The sequence below is a fragment of the Aotus nancymaae genome, unplaced genomic scaffold (genome assembly GCF_030222135.1).
Source record: "Aotus nancymaae isolate 86718 unplaced genomic scaffold, 86718_ANA_hifiasm-v0.15.2.pri h1tg000002l, whole genome shotgun sequence".
NCBI lineage: Eukaryota > Metazoa > Chordata > Mammalia > Primates > Aotidae > Aotus > Aotus nancymaae.
In genome coordinates this window covers 28,901,512-28,927,678 of record NW_026988413.1, presented here as the reverse complement: position 1 = coordinate 28,927,678, position 26,167 = coordinate 28,901,512, and the positions used below count along the sequence as shown (strand labels likewise).

At 40.9% G+C, this 26,167-nt stretch overlaps 1 protein-coding gene and 1 pseudogene across 1 annotated transcript in view; one reads left to right on the top strand and one right to left on the bottom strand.

Annotated features, from left to right (window-relative positions):
- SND1 (staphylococcal nuclease and tudor domain containing 1) overlaps nucleotides 1-26,167 on the top strand; it is a 444,881-nt gene that overhangs the window by 206,460 nt on the left and 212,254 nt on the right. The window lies entirely within an intron of this gene.
- Nucleotides 7,180-26,167, bottom strand: part of LOC105731975 (CD2 antigen cytoplasmic tail-binding protein 2-like) — a 29,657-nt pseudogene continuing 10,669 nt past the window's right edge.

Here is a 26,167-nt window from a genome sequence, read left to right as displayed (position 1 = left end):
CATGTCTCATTGTAACGTTTCTCTAAATATTTTAAAACCTTCTTTGCATTTTTGTTCTATATTCAAGGAGATATCTTCAACTTGATCTTCCAGGTTATATGTTTAGCCAGATGGCTGGCCAGCCATGCATATTGACTTATTTTCATTCATCTACACTCTTTTGCTTATTCATTCATCTCACTTATTCATTTAGCCACTCACTCATTAGTTCATTTATCAAGTATTAGTGAAATGCTTTGGTGTGTACTGAGGGACTGTGTTAGGCATCATGAATATATTGGTAATTCTAAAATTGAAATGATTTCTATGCTCATAAAATTTACAGACTTTTAATCTAGCCCATTTTATTGATTTTTCTTTCAGCATTTATATTTAAATTTTTGTTCTTTAATTGTTCCGTGTTAATATTACACTGTTCTTAGTCTCTAATATCTCTGAGAACATTTAAAATTAAAAGAAATAACACCCTCAGCTAGGCACAGTGGCTAACGCCTGTAATCCCAGCACTTAAGGAGGTGGAGGTGGATTGCTTGACCCCAGGAGTTCGAGACCAGTGTGGGCAACATGGCGAAACCCTGTCTCAACTAAAAATACAAAAAAAATTAGCTGAGCGTACTGACGCATGCCTGTTACCCAGCTACTTGGGAGGCTGAGGCATGAGAATTGCTTGAACCCCAGAGATAGAAGTTGCAGTGAGCCAAGATTGTGCCACTGCACTCCAGCCTGTGTGGCAGAATGAGACTCGGTCTCAAAAAAAAAAAAAAAAAAGCCTGGGCAAAATAGTTCCCATCTATAATCCTAGCATTTTGGAAGGCCAAGGCAGACATATCTCTTCAGGTCAGGAAAATTAGCTGGATGTGGTGGCAGGCACCTGTAATACCAGCTACTAGTGAGGCAGGAGAATTATTTGACCCAGGAGGCAGAGGTTGCAGTGAGCCAAGATCACACTACTGTACTCCAGCCTGGGTGGGTGACAGAGCAAGACTCCTTTCAAAAAGAAAGAACAAGAAAGCCAGCTGCCGTGGCTCATGCCTATAATCCCAGCACTTTCGGAGGCTGAGATGGACGGATCACCTGAGGTCATAGGTTCAAGACCAGCCTGGCCAACATGGTGAAACCTCATCTCTACTAAAAAAACACAAAAATTAGCCGGTTGTGGTGGCGCATGCCTATAGTCCCAGCTACTCAAGAGGCTGAAGCGGGAGAATTGCTCAAACTTAGGAGATGGAGGTTGCAGTGAGCTGCGATACTGCCACTGCACTCCAGTCTGGGTGACAGAGTAAGACTCAGTTTCAAAACAAACAAACCAAAAAGACAAAGAAAAAGAAGTAATGCCCTCTTCTGTTTAACTGTTTCCTCTTAGATTAAATGTTGTACTGTTTTTGTTCCTTTTCTTTGATAAATCCTTAAATATTTGTAAACTTTCATCTGCATTTATGAAGGAACACATTTACCAGTTAGGGTAGACATGGTGTTTCTCTTCAGGGAAGTAGGTCTACTTCCCTTGGACAGCTTCATCACAAAAGTCAGTAGGTAGGCAGGTAGTATCAGAGGCAGACTTCCTTGAAGGCTGCTCAAAAGTATCTGGTCTTGCAGCAGAGAGGAAGCAAGCAAATTATAGACCTCATTGAAATTGTAGAGGGAGATAGGGCTCTGGCAGAGCACTTTCATGCGTTTTCCAGGATTGTGGTGTGAGTGAGGGCTGGGGGTTGACTGGGATGTGCTTTGCAGAAGCTGTCTCAAATGCTGTGGCCACACATCCATCTAAGTTTCTTCCCATGTTAAATTAAGGGACAGTTTTAGCAGTATATAGACTTAAAAAGAAAAATCTGAGTATCTAATGTTGAAAAATCTACAGCAGTAACTTCCTTTAGTGTAAGTTGTGACTGTTTTATGGCTTCGAGAATGCTAGTGCTTTCCACTATGTTACAGGTAAGCTTGGTAGCAAGCTGAAAGTGTAATTGGAAGAGCTGTGAAGACATATCCTTTAGTATTAAAACAATGAGTTTATGAATGGTCTCTGTCAGGAGCAAAGTCCTCTAGTACCTCCTCTAGAGGAGGAGAAGGCTTGAGGGCCCAGGGTTTAAGGCTGCTCTGCTGGTAGAGATTTTACTGTGCTTATATTTTTATTAGGCTTGTTTTTACTAGTGCCTGGGCTACAACGTTCCATAGGGTTTCCTTAAGTGGTCTGCCCATAACCCTATTTTTCTCACAAGCCCTTTTTGTTCAGGGTTTTCTGTGCAGTTTTGTGGTAAGTATGCTGTATTGGGATGCGAGATTAAAATAATTCACCAAGACAAAAGTATGCCAAATTGCAGGGTCTTTATTGCCGGCGACCACGGAGGACTCATGTCTCTCTAACCAGCGGCCCGGAAGGGAGGGTGCCAAGACTTTTTATACCCGAAAAGCCACCTTGGGAGTGGGGGTGACGAGCGGGGAGGGGGATGAAGGGGCTTCAGACATTCCGAGGGCTGGTGGATTCTGTAAATCACCTCCTGGGCAGGGACGGGGGTGGGGGCCTCTGGACATTCCGAGGGCTTGGGGGCTTATTGTCACTCTAATTGCTACCTAAGTGATTTACAGAAGTCAAGGTAAACGTTAGTTTACACATTGTCTAGGTAGTGGTGGAATTTACAGATCTTAGTTCACAGGGGTCAAGATGAAATTAGCTTGGGCCCCATATCCTGATAAGCAAAAACCAAAGTCAGCAGTTATTGCAAGGAGAATGGGGCAGTTATTACAACTCATTTTTGGAGACACAGCTTTGTCTTATAAAATGGCGTTGCTCAGGTTCTGGCTCCAGGCCAGCTATAGCACAAGTAGATAATACCAGTTACACCTATACTTTTGCCAGGTATCAAAACCCTTTGCTCCTAGTTACTCTGTGGGCACACAGGCAAGTGGAGGAGATTGTGGTAGGCTGGCCAAGCTCTTCTGAGTGTGGTTTCTAATGAATTGCTCCGATGATGACCCTAAAGCCTACTCACTGTGGTGCTTTGTATTTCTTGATAAAAGCCCTTGGAATGCTCTTAATTCTTAGTATTTGTGCTACCATTTCTCCACTGATCTGACCCCATCTGCTTTCTGCCTTTCAGGGTTTGCAAACTTTCTGATATGCTGCTAACACACATTCTTGTTTTCCAGCTTCATTAGGGCTTTGTTGGTTTTTGTTTGTTTGTTTGTTTATTTGTTTGTTTGTTTGTTTGTTTTGAGACTGTGTCTCACTCCAGGCTGGAGTGCAGGGGTGTGATCTCAGCTCACTGCAACCTCCACCTCCCAGGTTCAAGCAATTCTCTTGCCTCAGCCTCCTGAGTAGCTGGGATTGCAGGTGCCTGCCGCCATGCCTGTGAATTTTTGTATTTTTAGTAGAGATGGGGTTTTCCCATGTTGGCCAGGTTGGTCTTGAACTCCTGACCTCAAGTGATCCGCCTGTCTTGGCCTCCCAAAGTGCTGGGATTACAGATGTGAGCCACTGTGCCCAGCTAGGGCTTTATTCTTTTCCATATCTGTCCTGCTCTTATTTCAGGGGACCTTGTAAAGGATGGTGTTTGGACATAAGTTCTCAGTAGATCTTGCTGACCTCCCACTAGCATTCTCTTTATTTACTTATTTGTTTATTATTTAATTATTGGATAGTGCCATTGATGTGATAAGGAAAGGGGGCATTTGACATATTTGACATGGTTACCAATAAGCAAATCTTCTGGGTCTTTTCTATGCCATTTCTCAGCCCCCTTCTCTTTATAATTCCTGTGGTCAGCACAGCACAGAGTGTTAAGGGAATTAGGAATGGAATTTTAATACATTTTTCTAATTTCCAGTAGTGATTCAGCTTAAAAAGGATTGGCTCCACTTCATACTGAGTGATCTTTTAAAAAGTGATAAAAATTGTAGTAACATTTTCTAAAGAAAATAGGGGGCAGTTGCCTATTATTTCATCCTGCTTATATAATAGCTCCTATTTTGGGGGTATTTATTTTGAGTCCTGAGTGCATTTTTTTTTAAGAATATAAAATTTAGAAGTAGAAAAACTTGGGCCACTTAGCATAACGTTGACATAAAGTCTAAAGCAAACTATTGTTGATATTAAGATTCTATGGCTTTTTTTTTTTTGAGACAGGGTCTCACTCTGTCACCCAGGCTGGAGTGTAGTGGTGCACTCACTGTAGCCTCAATCTCTCTGGGCTCAGGTGATCCTCCCACCTCAGCCTCCCAAGTAGCTAGGACCACAGCTGCATGCCACCCTGCCTGGCTAGTTTTTGTATTTTTTGTAGAGACAAGGTTTGCCATGTTACACAGGCTGGTCTCGAACTCCTGGGCCCAAGCAGTCCTCCCACCTTGGCCTCCCAAATTACTAGGATTACATCATGAGCCACTGTGCTGGTCCTGGATATTTTTTTAAATGTAGACTTTGGAAGTAAATAGAACTGAGGTAAAAACCTCAGCTCTGCTATTAGATACTGTGTAATCATGGGCCTTAGTTTTTTTTGTTTTTTGTTTTTTCTTCTATAAGTTAGAGATAGTAATAATATACCTCATAAGGATATTGTGAGGATTATAGGTGATACTGCATTTTAAATGTTTACCATAGTGACTAAGATGTAACAATCAAATACTTAAGTAAGCCCTAAGCCTCTCCAGGGAACTGGTCACCATTGACCTAATTTTAAAATGTAATAGTCTCTTCCATCTTTTCTCTGCCCTCTTTCCCACTTCTCTCTCACATGTCCAACTATTTATTTAGGCTCAAATTTTATTTTATATTTTGTTCTTTTTCTTCATCACACTTCCTGTGGCCAACTCGTCCACTAAACAGTATTGTTTCCTAACAGAGTCTTGTAAGGATGAATTTAGTAAGTAGTAGCTACCCAAAGTTTAATTTAAAAAACAAAACAAAATGCCTCATTGGATTATGGTTGTGGACTTTGTTTACTGGGTCATTTTATTGTTCCATTGGAGGAACTTTGGTTTGTATTCATCTCCTCACATCACTTTTTCAATTTTCACAATGGCAAATTACATTCATTTTCTCCCTAATGTATATTATGTTTCCTTGAGACAGTAATGATTGATAAGCACTTGCATACAGGTAGAAATAATGGATATGCATGAGTAATGCTTAATGTTTCAGAAAGCTAAACACATGTCTACCATTTAGTAGGCACACAATTTATTCTTTAATAAAAACAGTTTATTGGATACCTTTCAAACCAAGAGGCATGCTAACCAGCTACTTCCCTGGGTATGTCTGCTCTAGCTAGTAAGCTAGCTGTCTTCTTGTTGCCTATTTATTTTCATCAAAAGGCACAGGGCTACCAAATTAGTGTTTTAAGAAATGTATTTACCCCCACCTGAAAAGGCTTACTCAAAGCCAAAGTCCATGGAGCTTTTAGAATGGCCCTTTCTGCCGTGATACCTTGGTTAATTTTTCTAACTTTAGTGAAAATGTGTTTAAAACAGTGAAACAGGCGGGTGCAATGGTTCACACCTGTAATCCCAGAACTTTGGGAGGCCAAGGCGGGTGGATCACCTGAGGTCAGGAGTTTGAGAGCAGCCTGGCAAACACAGTAAAACCTCATCTCTACTAAAATTACAAAAATTAGCAGGGCGTGGTAGCGCGTGCCTGAAAACCCAGTTACTCAGAAGGTTGAGCCAGGAGAATCCCTTGAACCGATGAGGCAGAGGTTGCAGTGAACGGAGATTGCGCCACTGAACACCAGCCTGGGCTACAGAGCGAGACTGCGTCTCAAAAACAAACAGGCCGGGCGTGGTGGCTCACACTTGTAATCCCAGCACTTTGGGAGGCCATGGCGGGTGGATCACCTGAGGTCGGGAGTTCAAGACCAGCCTCACCAACATGGAGAAACCCCATCTCTACTAAAAATGCAAAAAATTAGCCAGGTGTGGTGGCACATACCTGTAATCTCAGCTACTTGGGAGGCTGAGGCAGGAGAATCGCTTGAACCCGGGAGGCGGAGGTTGCAGTGAGCTGAGATTGTGCCACTGCACTCCATCCTGGACAACAGAGCAAGACTCTGTCTCCAAAAAAAAAAAAACCAAGAAAAACAAACAAACAAAAAAACAGGGAAACAAAAGGAACTTGGGAAACTTTGAAGGATTTAGCCAATATTGGGATCTGGGAGGTGAGAATGTATGGTAGGATTGGGAGATATTTAAGAGCATTAGCTTCATAAAGGGAGGTGGGTTGCCTTCTATCAGATTTCCAGTGTTTTACATGGAGCCTTCTGACTTTCTGATATATCTGCTTACCTATAAACTGGGATTCAGCAACTATTGCTTTAATGTGAGCATCTATTGTGTTCAAAATATAGTTTATAAGCCATCACGCATCAGGTCAGTAGTAATGGGAACTTATTATAATCCTCACACCATCCCTCTTCCTTCCCAATGAAAAAGGGATCATCTTGGCATTGACTACAAAAATCACCTTTCCTTTTTTTTTTCACACCATGAAGCAACTAAACAATTCATTTATTCCTGTCACCACTTTTTCAGAAATTTCCCTCTGAAATGTTTATATTGCTTTATGTGTCACTTAGCACCGTCTGCAGCTGTGGAAAGATCAGATCACTGAATGAAGGTTGACCACAGAGTCTTTGTGGTGCCTTACTGTCTTTCAAAGCAAGGAACCAAAAATACCCCTTCCTTTCCGAAGAGGAGAGAATTTCAAAGCCCTTAAACTTTTGCTGGGCTTATTTGTTGTTTGTACTAGAACTATGAATCATTAAGTTAAAAAATACTCTGCTTTCCAATTCTCAGGAAAAATGTTGACACTTTTTTTAATGCATTTTTGTTTTCACTTGGTTTTGTAAGTGGGGTCTCATTTTTTTTTTTTTTTTGGTAGTGCAATTGGTGGTGTTTACACAGCAAGCAGAGTCCAGTCAGGGAGGCCACAGGACACCTAATAGGCATCTCCAAGGAATATCTTCATGGGAGCAAACACTCAGGCACCAAGGCGAGTCCAAAGGGGCTATAGAAAAGGCCCCTGGCTTCTGGCTGTCAGCACAGCGAAGGCCCTAATGCACAACTAAGGGCTCTTAATGGGAAAGGGAAATTGACTGAAAATGGCCTCCAATTTCCTCACTGCCTGAGACACTTGGGGCCTCCTCCCCAAAGTCCAGGAAGGTAGGGCCTACCAAACTGGGCTCCCCAGCAGGCTCATGTGTAGAGGTCAAAGTCGATGCGTTTGGAGTTGTAGAACTGATCACTGGCGGGTCCAGCTTCTGGCAACAAACACTGTCCGGAAAGTAGCCATCGCTCACCCAGGTCTGCATCTGGGCTCCGGTGAAGGGCCTATATAGCTCAGCATCCCCCTTATTCTCCCACTTATATTCCCACATCACATCCACCATACCAGCTCCTGGCAACTCTGCTTCTCCTCTCTGGGTAGGGGTTGGGGTCTCCAGTTCTCCCTCCACCCCTTCCTCAGCGAACATGTCCAGGGAGGGTAGGGGTGTGGGATTATGGGGTCCCAGAGTCTGGCACCCCGAACCCTTTAGCCGCATGGCCAACCGTTACCTTGTTTCCTGGTATACGCCAAGGTTGCCCCACGCCATCTGGTCAGCCAGCTCAGAGAGCCAGTCCAGGCACTGCAGGGAACTGGGTCACCCGAGCTCCTTGCTGCTCTCTTTGCCTCCTCCCCGGGTCTCGCAGATGCCTCAGTGCCCCAGCCACTGTCTCTCTAGGCAATAGTAGCCCCAAAAGTCCCTCCAAGAATGCTTAGGCACTCACTGGGGTCTGGCCCAAACTGTCCTCCTCTTTGAGTCTGAGGCCTGGCGTGGGGTCTCATTTCTAGAGCTTTTACCTGCAGAAGTTCTGTACTTTGTTTATGCAGTGCAAATCTAAAGCAACTGCCACAATCTGGACCTTAGCAACACTGACATTGGGTTTGGTCCAGTTCCTAATGGACTCTGGGGAACAAAAACACTCTCCTGCTTCTGTGATGCCAGCTGCCTAGTATGTAGGCCATAAACCATAATGGACAGGTAGCGGAATTCCTCTTCCTGGGCATCTTTTTCCTTTCTGACCAATACGAAATAAAACTTACCTTGAACTTCTACCCTAAAAAGCAACATGTGCTAAAACAAGTTTCTTCTGACAAATTTCTTCTTATCTAGAATGATTGGATTTGGTAGAAGAATGTAGATTTATACTTCCAATTAGCCATGGCTTGGTATTTCTCTTGAGTAGAATGATAGTCTTCTAGAATCTAGACAATTATTTCAATTTCTTCCTTTGAACAAAACGTTGATTGTGTATACCTGCATTTACATAAACTATAGGGGATGTGAAAATGACTCTCTGGGGCTCTCTCTCTCCATTTTGGACCTTTCTAGACCTCGTTGGTTTGGCTGATTTTGCTTTCACTGTCAGAGCAGATCATTCCAGATGCCATTATGTAATTTTCTGACTTGGGATATGTGTTTGCGTGGGTGGCTGGTTTTGTTTTGTTGTTAAGTGGTGCTTAATGTCAAGCCGATAATAAACTGGGTATGTAGGCTTGGTTTTGTCATAATGGCGACAAGTTAGCTTATCTTTCCTTATTTCTCAGAGAGACAGAGAGCCACCCTTCCCCACCCCTACATAATGTCTACATTTTGCACGGGGCTCTTGTCATCACAGCTGCCTAGGAAGTACAGCATGGCAGTTGGCAGTTCCATTCTGCAGAGACAAAGATGAGGAATCTTCTCTTTGATTGCTATCACAACTGATTGGTTGGCTTCCTGTGCCCTAAATAGAACCAATAGGAATGAGTTTGCTGTTCCTGAAATAATACCAAAGTTTGCTCTGTTCCCTTCCCACAATTCTCAGGGCCTTGTTCTTTAGGAAGGCCAGGTGATACGACATATTTATGATTCTGGGGCCTTAGGTTGTATTAGGTCATTCTTGGCCTTTGATTTCTTGAGGAGAGTAATGTTAACTGAATTTTCTGTCTGGATAGTTTTTCCCAAAACTTGATAGAATCACCTGGAGCACTTAAAAAAAATAGTGGTACCCAAATTTAAAATCCAAGTACTGATGCTTGATGTTTTATCATTGTAAATCTTCACCCTTAGAGGTTCTTGTTTTATTTGTCTGGTGTGGGGTCTGGCATTGGTGTTTCATGTGGTGATTCTGAGGTGCACCTAATATCCTTAACCACTGAGAAAGGGAATCTAAAGGAAACAGGAAGTGTCAAAACCAACAATCTTCTCTGCTCTCAGATTAGGTCTGCAGCATTGATACAGGTAATAGGAGGAATAAGAAAGGCCTTACAAATGTTTATGTTCTCAGATCACTTTTACAACTCCATTAATTTCTCCAATAGCAGCTCTGTTTGGAAAATGTACATGATAGCAGAGCAGTGGAGGGGCCAAGGGGAAGATGGTTATTTCTAGTTCTGCCTCCAGGTTAAAGTGTGACCTTGCAAGTCAGTTAACCTCTTTTCCTAAATCTCTTAGCTGGCCTTTTTTGAAAGTGGCACAAACAGTACTGTCAACATTATGCTTCCTTAACTTGTGTCTGTTTAGTAATGTAAAATTCCTTCAGACCTCATCTCAGGTTCTTGGTAGAGGGAATTTCACTGGTGGGAATGTTTGTGGGTGAGACAAGCAGTAGCAAAAGCCACAAGTTTCCTGTTGGCTGTAACGTCTAGCTGTAGATTTTTCCTTTTGTAGCTCTTGCTTCCTGGGCTCTTGATTGTAAGTGATTAGGTTTGCTTGGAAGTCTGGATTTACAAAAGTCTGCTTAAGGTGCTTGTTCTTCGTTAATGTAATCAGACTTTACCCAAATAGTTAATTCTTAGTGATCTCCACCAGTTAACTCAGTGGCCTGATTGCCGTTAGCCACTGATGTGACCTTAGTTAAATTACTTACCTGAGAGAGCAGTGGTGTAGTGGAATGGTGGTGTAGTGGATTTGGAGCTGTAAGGTTCCTTTTAGCCCTGATTTTCAGATTCATAGATTTTATTTAGTTAGTGACGTTTATTATTACTGTTGTTTTAAAACACCCTCCTAGAAGGAATCCTTGGGCAGTAAACGGTGTTAATCCCTTTTGTTGTCTCTCCTATTGCTAGCAGTAGGAGAGACCTGTATCTTCAAGTAATAAATATTTGGGGTGATGAAATAAATTCAAGTATAATCATTTTTCAGGCTCTGTGTCAGCTGACAGGTTTGTAAAGACTGAAGCCCGTAGTTAAATATCCAAGAAGCCCTAGAGTTTGTGGTGTTCTATTTTGGGGGATAGACTTACGTATATGAAATTAATAATGTGTATTTTGATGACCAAAGCATAATTATTTGGCAGCCTTTAATCTAATGTTTTGGAGTAGATTTGCTGTTTTATCTTGATGCCCTTCTAGATATAACCCCATTTATGACCCTGGCTGTTTTCTTTCACACCTTTCTGAAAGGGGCTTTTATTCAGCCAGTAAGCACAGGTATAACAAACTAGCCAGTGCTATATGTTAAATATCTGGAATATTATCCATATTTATAATATAATATTTTAAGAATTATATCACCTAGTCATAGAGAACCCTTCACGGCTGCTTTTCAGGGAGATATAAATCATTGTATGATGAATTGGCAGAGAAGAGAGAATCAAGAATGAGTATTTCCCTTTTGATTTGGATCCTTTGAATTGGGACTATCTTCTATACCTCACCCTGCACTGTTGAGGTTCTTGTGTTTGAGTGTGGCTGAGAATCATTGCTTGTGAAGGGATGCTCTTCGCCTGACTCTCTACTTGGTATCGTGTTTTGTTTTGTTTTTGTTTTTGAGACAGAGTCTCACTCTGTTTCCCAGGCTGGGGTGCAGTGTCTGTATTTCAGTTCACTGCAACCTCCACCTCCCAGGTTCTAGTGATTCTCCTGTCTCAGTCTTCTTAGTAGCTGGGACTACAGGTGGCCGCCACCCCACTCAGCTAATTTTTGTATTTTTCAGTAGAGGCGCGCTTTCACCATGTTGGCCAGGCTGGTGATCCTGACCTTAGCTGATTCACCCACCTTGGCCTCCCAAAGTGCTGGGATTACAGGTGTGAGCCACTGCCCTCAGCCTCATTTTTTTTTTTTAATTCGGTGCACCATTCCATGATATCCTAAAACAGTAAGTAGAAGTCTGGAGGCTGTGATTTTCACATGCAGGAACTCGGGGGAAAGAAAGAATGGAGTGTATAGGCAGAGCATGGCCATGCCCACTTGTGCCAGGTTGTTGTTTGTCACCATGCTTTGTTTTTAATGCATTTGTTGTAGACTTTTTCACATTGATAGACTCTGTTTAGCAATAAGACATTAGTATTCATTGCGGATTAGAACGTAATCCCCACGTTGTTCTCCTCACCTTCTGCAGTTTAGCTTTGATTTCACTACCTAAGAGGTCTTTTTCTAGAAGGTATGCTTCTTTATGTATGTTAGCTCCAAAAGCAGGAGCTGAAGAATGCATTCACTTTTCCTAGGCTGCTAAAGGCAAGGACTGTGGAAACAGAATCAGACTGTTATTGTTCTAAAACTTCTCTAGATCAAATTTACTTCCCAAGCACGAAGTGTTAACAGCACCCTACCCCCTAGAATATTTGAGGGGACAAAAGAAATTCTGACCTGATTACCAGGACTCTCGTCTCCCTTTTAATATGTCTCTAGGAGGTTTTTTGCACTGGAATCCTTTGCCCTGTGATCTTAGGACAATTCCCCATTTCCAGCGTAATTTATAAGTTACCCATTCTCTCTTTCCCCTGTAATAACAAAATTGCTGTGATAGTCATCCAACCAGTTAAAAAAAATCAGGTAATTCATTTCTAAATTGGAACTTGTTTCTTTTTAATCAGGCTTGTAATGTATTACAGACATCACTCTCAGCATTGGCTACAGAAGTGATTTAATGCTGGGTTTTTAATGACTCCTTCATTAATCCTGATATTCTGGGATTTAACACTCACTGGCCTTTGACCATTGGAAATGATGAAAACTTTGATTTCATGCATATTGGATAACACTGGGCTGTTGCTGGAGCCATGAATCTTGCCTCTGCAGTGGCATGTATGATTGAGAGTGTTGCGGATGGATGGGTGCTCTCCCAGGCCGTGCACCACTGCTGAAGAGGTGAACGCGATATCTTTATCAGCTCAGGGTGACCTCTTCCCAGCACAGTTGCATTTGAAGCAAGAATTTGCCCTGACAGCTTCGTCTCCTACATCTCTGGACTTGTGAAGTCAGGCTTCACCTTTTCAACTATTTCCTAAAAGATGCTTTCTTTGAAAACACGTCCCTTGATGTCTATATTTTGGATTTTTTTTCCTTCTAATAAAGTCTTAGAATTTTTTAGTAGAAAGATATTGATAGGACTATGTAGTCCACCTCCCTCATTTTGCAAACAAGGCAGCTGAGTCCAGGAGGAGTGACATAACTAGGGCAAGGCTAATAATAATGAAAATTAATAACAACAACAGTGACCGCCAGCATACATAATGCTCACTGTGTGCCAGGCACTATCTAAATGTAGTAATTCATTTTTTCCTCACAAAACCTTCAGGAGGTAACACTGCACAGCAAGTTCAGTGTCCCAACAGCTTCTTTCTGTACCTCCTGCTGCTCTTAAAAGCAGGGAAGGCAGTGTTGGTTGCTTGTTCCATGGAAGCGAGGTGCCAGTTTATTGACTATAGAGTCTTATGGCCAGAGTGTTAATACCTTGAATAAATACCATGTTCTTTCTTCCCTGAAAAAAAAATTATTGCTTAGTGGAGAGGAAGTCACCTTATACTTAGAGTCTTCTCAGAGGCTGTCATATTACAGCGTGCTCCCTCAGTTACTTACTTTTGAACATGTGAATTAGTCACTGGTATATGAAGGTCATATTGGCACAATCATAAAGCAAGAGCTAACTTTTTTAAACACAAATATAGAAATTATTCCTGTCTGACCGACCCCCTCATTACAAGCCTCACACAAAGCATCAGTAAAGCTAAGGTATAGATTGGCAAACTTTTTTTCAAAGGTTCAGATAGTAAATATTTTCAGCATTCAGAGCCATTTGGTCTCCCTTGCAACTATTCAGCTCTGCCTTTTTAGTGTTAAAGCAACCATAGATGATATGCAAACAAATGGGTGTGGTGTTCCCATAAAACTTTAACTACAAAAACTGGAGAAGAGTTTGCCTGTCCCTGTCTTAGGTTATGTTGTGGAGATACGAATATACGGTATACTTAAAAGACAAATGATAAAATATCAAGGTGAGAGAAAAGTACCTCAAAAAGTGTCTCTGTCGATGGTGTATACTCGCGTTGAATACCCCTATACAGAGTACAGCTTGAGCAAAACTTTTCTGAAATGTAATGGCTTAAACAAAAAAAAGTACTGAACAATGTATAACTATTATTAATAAATACTTTATTTGAATAGTTATTTAGGATAAATAAGAAAATTCTCCCATTTTTCTAAGTCTCCCCCCATTTTTCTAAGTCTCGCCCCAACCCCAGGGAATTAGGTAGCTCTTTATATGCAAGCACAGTTTCTTGTAATCTTTTTCTCTTGACCCCTATCAAAAGCTCAGTTTATGAGGAGATGGCAGGTTTTGGAAACTGTTTTCAGTACAGTTTGATGGCTTCTCACTTCCTTCTAATTGAGCTGGTCACTGGGGATAGCACAGTTCACCGCTTCCGTTTGGTGACACCAGCAGCTATCCATCCACTTCTTGCTGATGGTGTTCTTCCCCTGGCTATTTGAATCTGTGAGCATGTCCTTGTTTTTCTGGGTGTCTGATTCTTATATTTTGTTCAATGCTACCCAAGTTCTGCTATCTAGAACACTTCTGAACCTGTAAAACAGCAGAGTCTTTCCTGTTAGAATTTTATTACTTTGCCGCCAGTTTAATTTTCTGATTTCATTCTGGTGTCTTTCTCCCTTTTGTCACTCACCAGTTCAGTACTGACTAACCCTTTTCTTTGTATACCTTGTTGAAGTTTTTAATGTGATCTAATTGAAGGCACGTCTCTGCACTATGGATTTTGCTGGTCTACTTGAGACAGTTTTTCTTTATTTTCAGCATGCCCGTTTTCAGATGCATCTGGAATAACAGCTGCATTCCCACTCCTGAATAAAATGGGTTAGGAAAGCTTCTCATTGGCAAAGCACCTGGACTCTTTAGCAAGATTGGAGGTAAACTCCAGACCAGATCCATCACCAGGAGGATGGGAGGACCAATTTTTATAGGGTGGGGGTAAACCATATGAATGAGGATGTGAGTGAACTGGTGTTACAGAAGCACCATTTGTATCTGTTAAATGTAAGGGATTAGATAATCTGTCATTATGCTAATTCTGGGTAACAGATGGTGGAGAGTTCTGCATCTCAACAGCAGTGTTCACCATGGGGGAAATTAGCTTGCACCCAGATCAGCAGTCAGGCAGGAATTCCACTGAGAGATAAACAGTACTGGTGATTACATTAGTATATCCCTCTGAGGTCATCTACACATATGCTGGGTTCCTTCAAATTAGCTATAGTTTACATGTGCTTGGCCATGGCCCTTACTAAGTTACAGGACCTCTTTCCTTCTATCTATAAAGAATTTGAGGTGATTAATTTAGGAAGATCAAGATTAGAAGTAAGTTAGGAAATATTGCTCAGAGCATCACTGTCCCATACAGTTTTTCTTCAAAGAAAGATGCCATACAGATGTCAAAAACATTGTTTGTCCATCTTTAGACATGAACTCCAGAAATGAAATGAGAAGCAGGAACTGGATGTGTTTTTTCTAAGTGCCATACCTTATCTTTGGTACAAGATTAAAAAAAAAAAAACGATTTAATTAAGTCCTTCGGCTTCACATTCTCCAAGGGGCTGTCTTAATTCTGTAATTTTTTTTTCTCCTTTGTGTTTTTTGGTTTTTGGGTGTTTTGTTTTTTTGAGACAAGGTCTCGCTCTGGCTGGAATGCAGTGACATGATCATGGTTCATGACAGCCTTGACCTCCGGGATCCTCCGACTTCACCTTCCCAAGTAGCTGAGACTTCAGGCATGCCATCATGCCCAGCTAAATTTTTTTTTTTTTGGATAGAGACAGAGTCTCCTTATGTTGCCCAGGCTGTGGTATTTTGTTAAATCATAACTTCATCTATTCTTTTTTATCTCTTTTTTTTTTTTTTTTTTTTGATACAGTCTTGCTCTGTTGCCAGGCTGGAGTGCAGTGGCGCAATCTTGGCTCACTGCAATCTCTGCCTCCTGGGTTCAAGCAATTCTCCCGCCTCAGCCTTCCAAGTAGCTGGGACTACAGGCACATGCCACCATGCCCAGCTAATTTTTTTGTATTTTTTAGTAGAGACAGGGTTTCACTATGTTGGCCAGGATGGTCTCGATCTCTTGACCTCGTGATCCACCCACCTCGGCCTCCCAAAGTGCTGGGATTACAGGCGTGAGCCACCATGCCGGCCAACTTCATCTATCCTTTGTATGCTAATGATTATCAACTTTTTACTTCTCCTTATCTTTTCCCAATTTACCACATACCTGCTTTTCATTTCCATTTGTATTGTCTTACTCTCAAGTCATAGCCAACATGCCTAACTCTAATGGGGATTAAAATGAAGGTTCCAAACTCCAATGTGCCCAAGAATCACCTGTGTAGTTTATTAAAATACAGCCTAGGCAGTGGGCTAGACCCAACTTTTTTAGTACTCGCTAAGTTAAGAGTCCTTATCAGCCAGACATACTGAGCTTGAAGAGAAGCCAGGAATCTAGACAACTCATTTTGAGAAGTTGTCCAGGTTGATTGGATAGCCATTAAAATGTATCACTGCTTGTACAGGGAATATTCCAGATGTGCTTAAAGTAGGCATAGTCATTCATATTTAATGGGTTACTAAGTTGGTGTATGAGCTATAATTCAAGAAGCATATAGCATTTTGGATTGGGGAACCTAAAAACTAGGGGCTGCCTATCAATAATAGCTTTGATTCCCATCAGGAACTGAAATAATTAAAGGTGTTTGATCCTTCCTAGGTGTTCCTTGGGGTTTTGAGAGAAAGTGATTTCATTAGGAAGGTAGTGATTTAGTTATTTGTATGTTAAAGAATTCTCTTTTCGGTTCTCTCCTTCCACTGTTGCCATCCCTCCACTCCATGCACTCAACAAGGCAGATCCAAGCATTTCGTACCTGTAGGTTTTCCCCTCTCCAAATCTCCTGCATAGTACTCCTGGATTAATTTTTCATAAATGCTGTTTAATGATGTTATTTCACTACCACGGGTACTTTAGACTTTGACAGCTTTTGTCCACCAAGCCCCCTACTCAACTATATCTCTTCCCATCACTCTCGGCAGTCTCATCTCTTACTTTCTGGAGTAAATATAGGGTTATCAGGAAAATGCTTTTAACTTCTTGTTCTCTCAGCTTCCAGTTTGCCTTCCTTATGCTTGCTTTCTTATCTCCTGCCTTCCCATCTCTGTAGAAAGTTTCACTTTCTTTCCAAACTGATTGTTCTGCCTACATGCTCTGGATTCTAGTTCTTTTGTTTTCCTTGGAGTTTTGTGCTATTGGCTATTCTGTTTTTTAATTAATTTTACTTTTAATTGTCCTTCAGTCTTCTATTAAATCTGCTTTTCTTCTTCTGGCCTTCTCTTCATAGCCATGTTAATTGGAAGAATTAAAAGACATTTAAATTCTGTCCCATTTGCTCTTCATTCCTTTCCCTTCTAGCTTTGAACCCTCACATCATTCACCAGTACTTCCCACAAGGACACTTCTCAGTCTTTACTTTTACTCGGTCTCTCTGGAGTATTTAATACTTACCTTTTAAAATCTTGTTTTTTCTATCTTTTCAGTATACCATACTTTCCTGGATTTCCTTCTACAACTCTGATAACTTCTTCTCAGCCTGCTTTGAGGGCTTCTTAAGTATTTGTGCTTCCTAGGCTTCTGTCCGTGTCCCCCTTCTTACCACTGTTCAGTCTTTCGGTGATCTCATTCACCCTGTGTGCATGTCGATGCTGCTGACTTTCCTATCCCTGTCTCTAGCAAGCTTTCCACCTATATTCAATTGCTGTTCCTTTACTCAAATAATCCCATCTTTTGAAGTTGTCACCATTTACATAGTCTTTTAGTCTAGAGATCATGGTGTCATCTTTATCTCCTCCTCACTCTTGGTACCTGATTACCTACTGGTATATCAGGTTCATCCTTTTTCTCCTCATTGCCTGGTTTGTACTGTCAGCATAGAATAACTCAACAGTTCTTGTTACTAGCCTCTCTATTTCTAGTCCTACTGCCCTCCATTCCATTTTCTACATTCCTGCTGTAATTCTCTTTGTGAAACTCACATCTGATTTTTAGAAACATTCTACAGCCTTAGGAGTATACGAAGCCATGATCTGCCTCCCTCCCTACCTCTCAATGTTTATATTGACATTCCCCTGCTCTCATTCACCATTCCTTTAAAAAAAAAAAAAAAGCTTCAATGTATTATTATTGAACTTAGTCTGCTCTCTGTCTGGAAGATACATTTCATCTGGCTAGCTCTTACTCATCCTTCAGTGCTTCATTTCCCAGGAAAGCTTTGCTACAGGTAACCTGTCTAACATCTGAATTGTGCATCTTGTGTGTGTCTTTCCCCAGCACTTTGTGCTTACTTATAATAAGACTCTTAGTAGGTCAGGCACGGTGGCTCACACCTGTAATCCCAGCACTTTGAGAGACAAAGGTGGGTGGATCACTTGAGCCCAAGAGTTCAAGTCCAGCCTGGGCAACATAGTGAAACCATTTCTCTACTTAAAAAAGAAAAATAGGTGTGGTAGCATGTACCCTTAGTCCCGGCTACTCAGGAGGCTGAGGTGAGAGTCTAGCTTGAGCCTAGGAGGTGGAGGTTGCAGGGAACTGTGATTGTACCATTGCACTCCAGCCTGGGTGACGAACCAGACCCTGCCAACAACAGAAAAGACTCATAGCATGTACCAGCACTATGTGACAAATCTCTATTTTATTCTCTATTTATGTAATGCCTTTTCTGCCGTATAGAGGGTATTTGAGTTAATAAATGCTCATATTCTTTCCATAGCTCCCCACGGGGTGTGTCTTTATTTCTAGGCTTGGCTAAGGTTCTGAAACACAGATGATGCCTTATGTGGCATCATTTAGAGCTTTAGCTTTGTCTACGATCATAGGGGTCCTTCAGGTCAAGTTAGTCCCCTTGGTATGATAGAACAGAAAATATGACTTGAAAGGTAAATATCTTTCTCAAGTTTCATCTTACTAAAGCCAGGCTTGGAATTTGAAATCTTGTGTTTCCAAGTGTAAGTAAAACTCAACCTCATTTGCATGTAATCTCCAAATTGCCCCTTATTCTTAGGCCACACAAACATTATATGGTTATTTTATTTTTTAACTTTAGTTTGGGTTCTTTTTTTTTTCTCTCTCTCCAGTCAACAGATTATTTACTGAGTTGAGTACATGACGTTGCTAGGCGCTGGCTCTTTTCACTGGGGATAAATGAGTGAATATAATAGATTTATTTTGTGTGGTGCTTACATTCCAGTGGGGGCAATCAGATAAAGAAACAGTGAAGATAATATAGGTGATGAAAAGTGCTATAGAGAAAAATAAAGCTAAGAAAGAGTTGAGGGAGGTATTCCAGGGTTAGGAGGGGCAAATTTTTTAGTAGGGAAGTCAGGGAAGAGTCAAGAAGGTCTCAGTGGCAAGGTGTCAGGAGCAACAACCTGAAGGTTATAAGAAAGCAAGTGGTGGAAGGCAAAGGCAGTGCTAGAGACCACGGTCTTGTGGTCAAGGGTCCTGGATAGCAAAGAAGGCTTTAGGGCCAGGGCAGAGGGAGCAAAGGTAGGGGTGGTGGGAGATGAGGTTAGCGAAGGAGGCAATGGGGACAGTAGACCGTGTAAATTACTGTAGGCTGTACTTGGATTTTGCTTTGAGTAAGACAGGAGCTGTTACAGTGTTTGGAGTGGAGGGATGGTAACAAGTTTTGTCTACTTGCATCTTCAGAGATTTATTCTGGCTGAGAACTATTCTGATTATTCTAGGTGAGAATGTAGTTTAGAGTCATTAGTGATTTTCTTCTCACCTTTTAGTAAGTTCAAATCCCATAGACTTTTTGTTTTAAGTAATCATAGATTCACAGAAGTTGCAAGGGTAGTAGAGAGAGGTCCATCCCATGTACCTTTCACCCAGTTTCCACCAGTGGTTAGACCTCACATAATTGTAGTACAATATCAAAACCAGGAAGTTGACATTGATACAGCATTTTTGTGTAGTTCTATGCCATTTTATCAACTGTTGATTCACATCCATCACAGAAAATTATTCAGTCATTATAAAGGTCTCCCTAGTGCTACCCCTTCTACCCCTTTCCCTTCCCGTCATCCCTCTGACAAGTGTTTGAAAACTCTATAGTTTTGTCATTTCAAGAACATTACATGAATGAAATCATACAGTATGTGATTCAGTGAGATGGGCTTTTTAAATTTAGCATAATGCCCTTGAGATCTGTGTAAGTCACTCCTTATATAAATAGTTTGTTCTGGTTAACTTCTAATCTGTGTATGGAAGAGGAGACAGGCTGTCATGGTGGAAGGATGCCTGTTTTGTGACTTGAGACCTGAGTTCTAGCCCAACTCCATCACTAAATACTACTTACTGTCTCTAGGTCACAGTTTAGCCACCTATAAAATGAATAAATTACAGTCAAATACTAAGATTCTTTCCGGAATAATTTTTTGCTGGGAGGACTATAGTAGTCACCAACTCCATCTGCCTTCTTCTTTTTTTTGAGATGGAGTTTCACTCTTGTTACCCAGGCTGGAGTGCAATGGCGCGATCTCGGCTCACTGCAACCTCCACCTCCTGGGTTCAGGCAATTCTCCTGCCTCGGCCTCCCAACTAGCTGAGACTACAGGCGCGTGCCACCATGCCCAGCTAATTTTTATATTTTTAGTAGAGACGGGGTTTCACCATGTTGACCAGGATGGTTTCAATCTCTTGACCTCGTGATCCACCCGCCTTGGTCTCCCATTATAGACATGAGTCACTGTGCCTGGCCCATCTGCCTTCTTAATACGTACTGTGCAATAATTTCCTATGGTCCTTAGTATATTGTTAAGCTCATACTGACCACTTAAGAAACAGCTCATAATGGTTTTATTTACATATTGCTGCTACTTATCTTTTTCCAATAGAGGCTTGATAGGCCAGTGTAATACTTAACGAGCTACAGTCATGCATTACTTAACAATTGGGACACCTTCGGAAAAATGTGTCCTTAGGCAATTTTGTCATTATTCTAACATCATGGAGTGTACTCACACAAACCCTGATGTTATAGACTACTACACACGGAGGCTATATGGTATAGCCTGTTGTTCCTATACTAAAAGCTGTACAGCATATAGCTGTACTGAGTACTTTTGGCAGTTGTATAACACAGTGGTAAGTATTTGTGTGTGTAAACATCTAAACATAGAAAAGGCACAGTAAAATTAGAGTATAAAGGGTACTTAACCATGAATGGAGCTTGCAGGACTGGAAATTGCTTTGGGTGAATCATTGACTAAATAGTAAGTGAATGCGAAGGCCTAGGACATTAGTGTATACTACTGTAGACTTTATAAACTCTACACTCAGGCTACATTAAATTTATTTCAAAAAGTTTTTGTTTTCAATAATAAATTAATCTTAACTTACTATAACTTTTATAATGCTTAATTTAAAACAACAACTTTGACTCTGGCCGGGCGTGGTGGCTTGTACCCGTAATCCTAGCACTTTGGGAGGCAGAGGCGGGCAGATCACCTGAGGTCAGGAGTTCGAGACCAGCCTGGCCAACCATGGCCAACGTGGTGAAACCCCATCTCTACTAGAAATACAAAAATTGGCCAGGTGAGGAGGTGCATGCCTGTAATCCCAGCTCCTTAGGTGTCTGAGCCAGGGGAATTGCTTGAACCCAGGAGGCGGAGTTTGCAGTGAGCCGAGATCACACCGCTGCACTGCAGTCTAGGCGACAGGGCAAGATTCTGTCTCAAAAAAAAAAAACAAATAGAGAAAAACAAACTTTGATTCTTTTGTAATAACACTAAGCTTAAAACAGAAACATCGAACAGCTATAAAAATATTTTTAATATTCTATAAACTTTTCTATTTTTAAAATTTATTTATTTACTTTTTAAAACTCATTTGTTGAAAACTAAGACACAAACATACACATTAGCCTAGACATACCCAGTCAGGATAATCCATATCACTGTCTTTCACCTCTACATCTTGTCCCGCTGGGAGGTCTTCAGGGGCAGTAATGTGGATAGAGCTGTCATCTCCTGTGATTACAATACCTTCTTCTGGATACTTCCTGAAGGACCTACCTGAGGCTGTTTCACAGTTAATTTCTTTAAGTTGAAGGAGTGCACTCTAAAATAACAATAATAAGTATGGTAGTAAATACATACACCAGTAACATAGTCATTTATTATTGTTATCCATTACCATTCCTGTCTGTACATAATTGTTTTGTTTTGTGCTATACTTTCACAAGATTTGCAGTATAGTAGGTTTGTTTTTACCAGCTTCACCACAAACTTGGGAGTAATGCATTATGCTACAGCTATGACTACACAGTCTTTAGGCCATAGCACATTTTTTAGCTCCATTGTAATCTTATGGGATCCGCCTGCATATATGTGCTCCATCACTGACCAAAACATTATTATGTGGTGTGTGACTGTATGTAAATGTAAAGATGAGTGTTTGATTTTTCATTATTTTTAGTGATAAAATACAGAAAACTGTATCTTAGCACTGAAAATAATGGAATTCCTCTTGCTGCCATAGTGCTCCACAACCAGAAATGCGTAACGTATGCTTAATGCTCATTGAAATGATACACAATCTTGTTGCCCTCAAATATTATCATCAAGTGTCATCATAAAGATATGGATAGAAGTATGAATCTATATTGAATATTCGCTTCATGACTATTAATAAGTAAATCCTGGTTCTTGTTAAAAATTAAATTATAGGCTGGGAGCAGGGACTCACACCTGTAATCCCATCACTTTGGGAGGCCGAGGCAGGAAGATTGCTTGAGTTCAGGAGATCGAGACCAGCCTGGGCAACATAGCAACACCCCATCTCTACAAAAAACATCAAAAGATAGCCAGGCGTGATGGTGAACACCTATAGTCTAACTAATCAGGAGGCTGAGGCAGGAGGATTGCTTGAGCCCAGAAGTTCAAGGCTGCAGTGAGCTCAGATTGTGCCACCATTTTCCACCCTGGGCAACAGAGCAAGACCGTATCTCAAAAAAAAAATTCATTGTGATATGTCTAAGCTAGAAGCTATTATATAGAGCATTTAGATCTAGCATCTCATTTTGTAAGCATGGAAACTGGCACAGGCTTAGCATATTTACATAAGGTAAAACAGCTATAGAGAGAACTAGGGTTAGAGCCCAGACCCTCTGCTCTTTATCGCTTCTCTGTGTCATGCAGGCTTTTGTGAAACAGGCTCAGAATTGCTCTCTGGCCTGAGAGGGCTGGAAGAAGTGCATAGGATTACATGACTTTCACTATTGAAGAATAAATGTCAATGCTCTGTGTAACTTCTTTCTTTTGTTGATATGGATGATGGAGAATGAATTGATCAGTGTTTATTTCCAGCATTTTGGTTTGGCCATATACATTTGTTTTGCTGTGGTCTTCTTGCTCTTCACCTATTTTTTACAATTTAGATGAGAATTTTTTTTTCCTATTAGAGTGTTGATATGATACAATATCTTACATTAGCATTTCTTTAAAAAAAAAAAAAACAACTCTGCCACTGGTGAACCGTCTGTTTTAGAAAGTTGGTTTCCTCTTTTGTAAGCTTGAGAAAACAAACATAATAAGCTAAACTAAAAGTCAAATATATTTTTGGTACCCATAGGTGTGAAATTATTTTAACTGGTAAGCAGTTGACTGTCTGTGATCGATTTTTTTTTCTACTAGGAAAATGAATGTAGTTGGAGTATTATATTTGCTTAGAAATGTAAAGAAAATTAACTAGGAGAATACATCTTTGACCACCAACAGATCCTACCTCACATTTACCTTGTTCATTCACTCTTAGCAGCACCTAAACTGATCTCTTTGCAGGAATATAGTGGTATCTTTGTAAAAACCAGAGATACATGTGTTCTTGACTTTAAGATACTCATCTCTTACACATTCCACCCTTTAATATGCTGATCACAGATATTTCTAAACTGGCTTTTATTCTTCACCCAGTGGCAGTATTCTTGAAGCCACCTTCACTTCATCACTAGTCTTCTCTTGCCTTTCTGTTTTTATCTGAGCAGGGTGGCTGAAACTGTTGGGTTTCAGGTGGGTTAGGGAACCTCACAGAAATGTATTTGTTCAAGTAGAGAACACGTCAAGTTCCTACTCAGCTAGTGGCGAGGTGACAGAGCAACACAGAGTTCTTCCCTCTTACTCTATCCCAAGTACCTAAGCAGAGGATTAAAGAGTAAGTGTTACCCAGCCACCTTTCCTGGAATTGGAGTGGGATTTGCCCAACCACCTGGCCTAGATGCTGCAGCTGGAATGGGAATTGAGTAATACAGGGCAAGCCCGGGAAAATAAAATCCTGTTGTATGTCTTTACCTGGGCCTGCAGGACTTTTTGAGGCCTATCTATGTCACCTACCTCTCACCCTGGGCCTGGGCTCCCATGTTTCCTAGTTTAGAAGAAATCATGGTCTATGCAAGTCATGCTTAGGGACTTTTTATTTTTGTTTTTTTGTATGTGTTTTTTTAGAGGCAGGCTGTGTTGCCCACACTGGAGTGCAGTGGTCATTCTTAGGCATTATAGCATATTCCTTCCTTCAGCTCCTAAGCTCAAGTGTTCTTCCCACATCAGCTTCCCAAGTAGCTGGGACTACAAGGACATGCCACCACACCCAGCTGGACTTCTTATTATTTAACTCTTGAAATAAAACCTCATAATGTACTGTTAAGATCCTTTTGGTTGCAAGAAACAGCAACAACTCTGACTATTCTAAACGAAAGGAAGATATATGGGACATTAGGAAGAGCTGATAGAATTCACTGGAGCATCAGGCTTGGAAAAATAGATGGAGAACAGGGCTGCTGCAAAGCCAAATATGCAGAATTGTTGTCTGTAGTTAGGAGCAGTCTGGCCAGGACACCCTCCCTCATGGTGTCACAGGGGCAGGACACCATTGTAAATGAATTCTGACTCTCTTTTTTGTATTACTCTTCACGCAGAAGCATTTAATGGACGGACTCTCTGTCATGTATCTCTGCCCCACCTGCCAGGGACAGGGACAGGGTAGTCATGATTTTCATCTTCTGTGATGTACAGCTTAGCATTGCATCCAATTAAGAGTACAACAGCGTGATATGTTAAAAGGGAGATGACAGTTTACTGTTACATCCATTGTTTAACATGTGAAAGTGGCTTTCAAACACATATTTAAAGACCATATTATACACAAAAGTTTGGAATGACTGTAATCAGTTTTTGTAACAGGACCCTTTGAGGTTACTGACTTGAGTCCGGAGTCTGGAACCGTGGTGGAGTAGAGAAAGAGTCCCCCGAGAGACTACACAGACTCTCAGTTCCTACTCCCACTGTCACTGACTGAGAGAAACTGAGGGTGTTTTTTGATACCTCTATTCACACTCCCCATACTGATCTTTTTTGTGAAATTTTGTTTCTCAAGGGATAGAGGAGCAGGAAAAAAATAAGGAATGAAAGAAACATACCTAGATCTGTAATGAACATTTTTACTTTACGTTTCAATATATCTTGAGAGAAAAGGAGGGGTCATCAGACATTTTCAAATCATTTCTCCTGTACCCCTCAATAAAATCCTCTCAATCCCCAGAAGGCCTGCAAATTATTGTAATTAATTGTTTAATATATAATTTAGCTAACATTATTAATACTAGAATGCTCGAATCTATAATATATAGATAGATTATTTTTAATATGCTAATGCATTTTAATGTATTAAGAGCAACTTAGATAATTCATGTGCATAACATACTTATTTCTATGTTATAGAATTATAAAAGCACAGCAGCATAATAAAGGGAAATAGATTAAGAATCAGAAGGCTCTTAGATACCCATTGTGCTGGTGTCAGTCTGTTTTTCTTTTAGACAGCAACTCATTAAAAATTTTCTTGGTTTCTCTCTGGATCTGTCTTCATCTGCGTATGAAGGCATTTAGATTAGTTTATCTCTATGGAGTCTTTTTGCTCAAAAATTCCGTGACTCAGTCAGTTATTACTTTGTTTTCATCCAACAGCCCACAGAACCTCCTGGGAACTCAGTGAGTAAAATCAGTCAGCTAGCCAATAAATATTTATTGAGTGCCTACTAAGTGTTTTGCTCTTCTTGGACCAATAGGGAATATGATCTAGTTGAGAAGACAAGATATGTACCCAAAACAGATAATATACAGCAGTAAAAGCCGATTGCCAGATGAGTGGTGCAGCTACAGGCACCGGCTTGGGAGAATGCCAGGCTTGGTTGGTGGCTGAGGAGAAACCTGTTCAGGCTAAAGCAGAAAGTTGGAAGGGATTTAACAGAATAGGGTCAGAGGTATGTGAGTGTAGATTGTAGAATACCTTCAATAGTCTGTTGCCTTGTAATTGTGGCACTGTTGAGTCAAAAGAAAACTGGATTTGAAATCAGAAAACCTGGCTTCTAATCATGGCTCTGCCACTTGCAAAATGATTATATGTGGCAAGGCTGCAATGTTTTTCTCTTCTTTGGAAGCAATGTATACTGCCTCTGTATCCTGTATTACTAGACTGGTTCGCTTAATGTGTGTTTAAATTCATGTTCTCTGGTAGACATTCTGTAGGTATTCATTAAGTCTGAAATATTCTTTTGAGTGAAAATGGATGACAGTTGTATCATCAGATGTTTTCAGATTAGAGGTTGGACAAGGTCACTGGCAGTGTCCTTTGCATCACAGAAACACCATGTTTCTACCCCTAGCCTGTGTGGGCCTCCTTATTGGTTCTATCCTTTTCACTTACAAGCTTTGTAACCTTTCTGTGCTTCAGGTTTCCCATTTGTAAAATAGGGAATAATAATAGTCCCTATCTCATCAGGATTTTGTGAAGATCAAGTGAGTTAATAAATGTACAGCATTTAGAATAGTGCTCAGTAAAC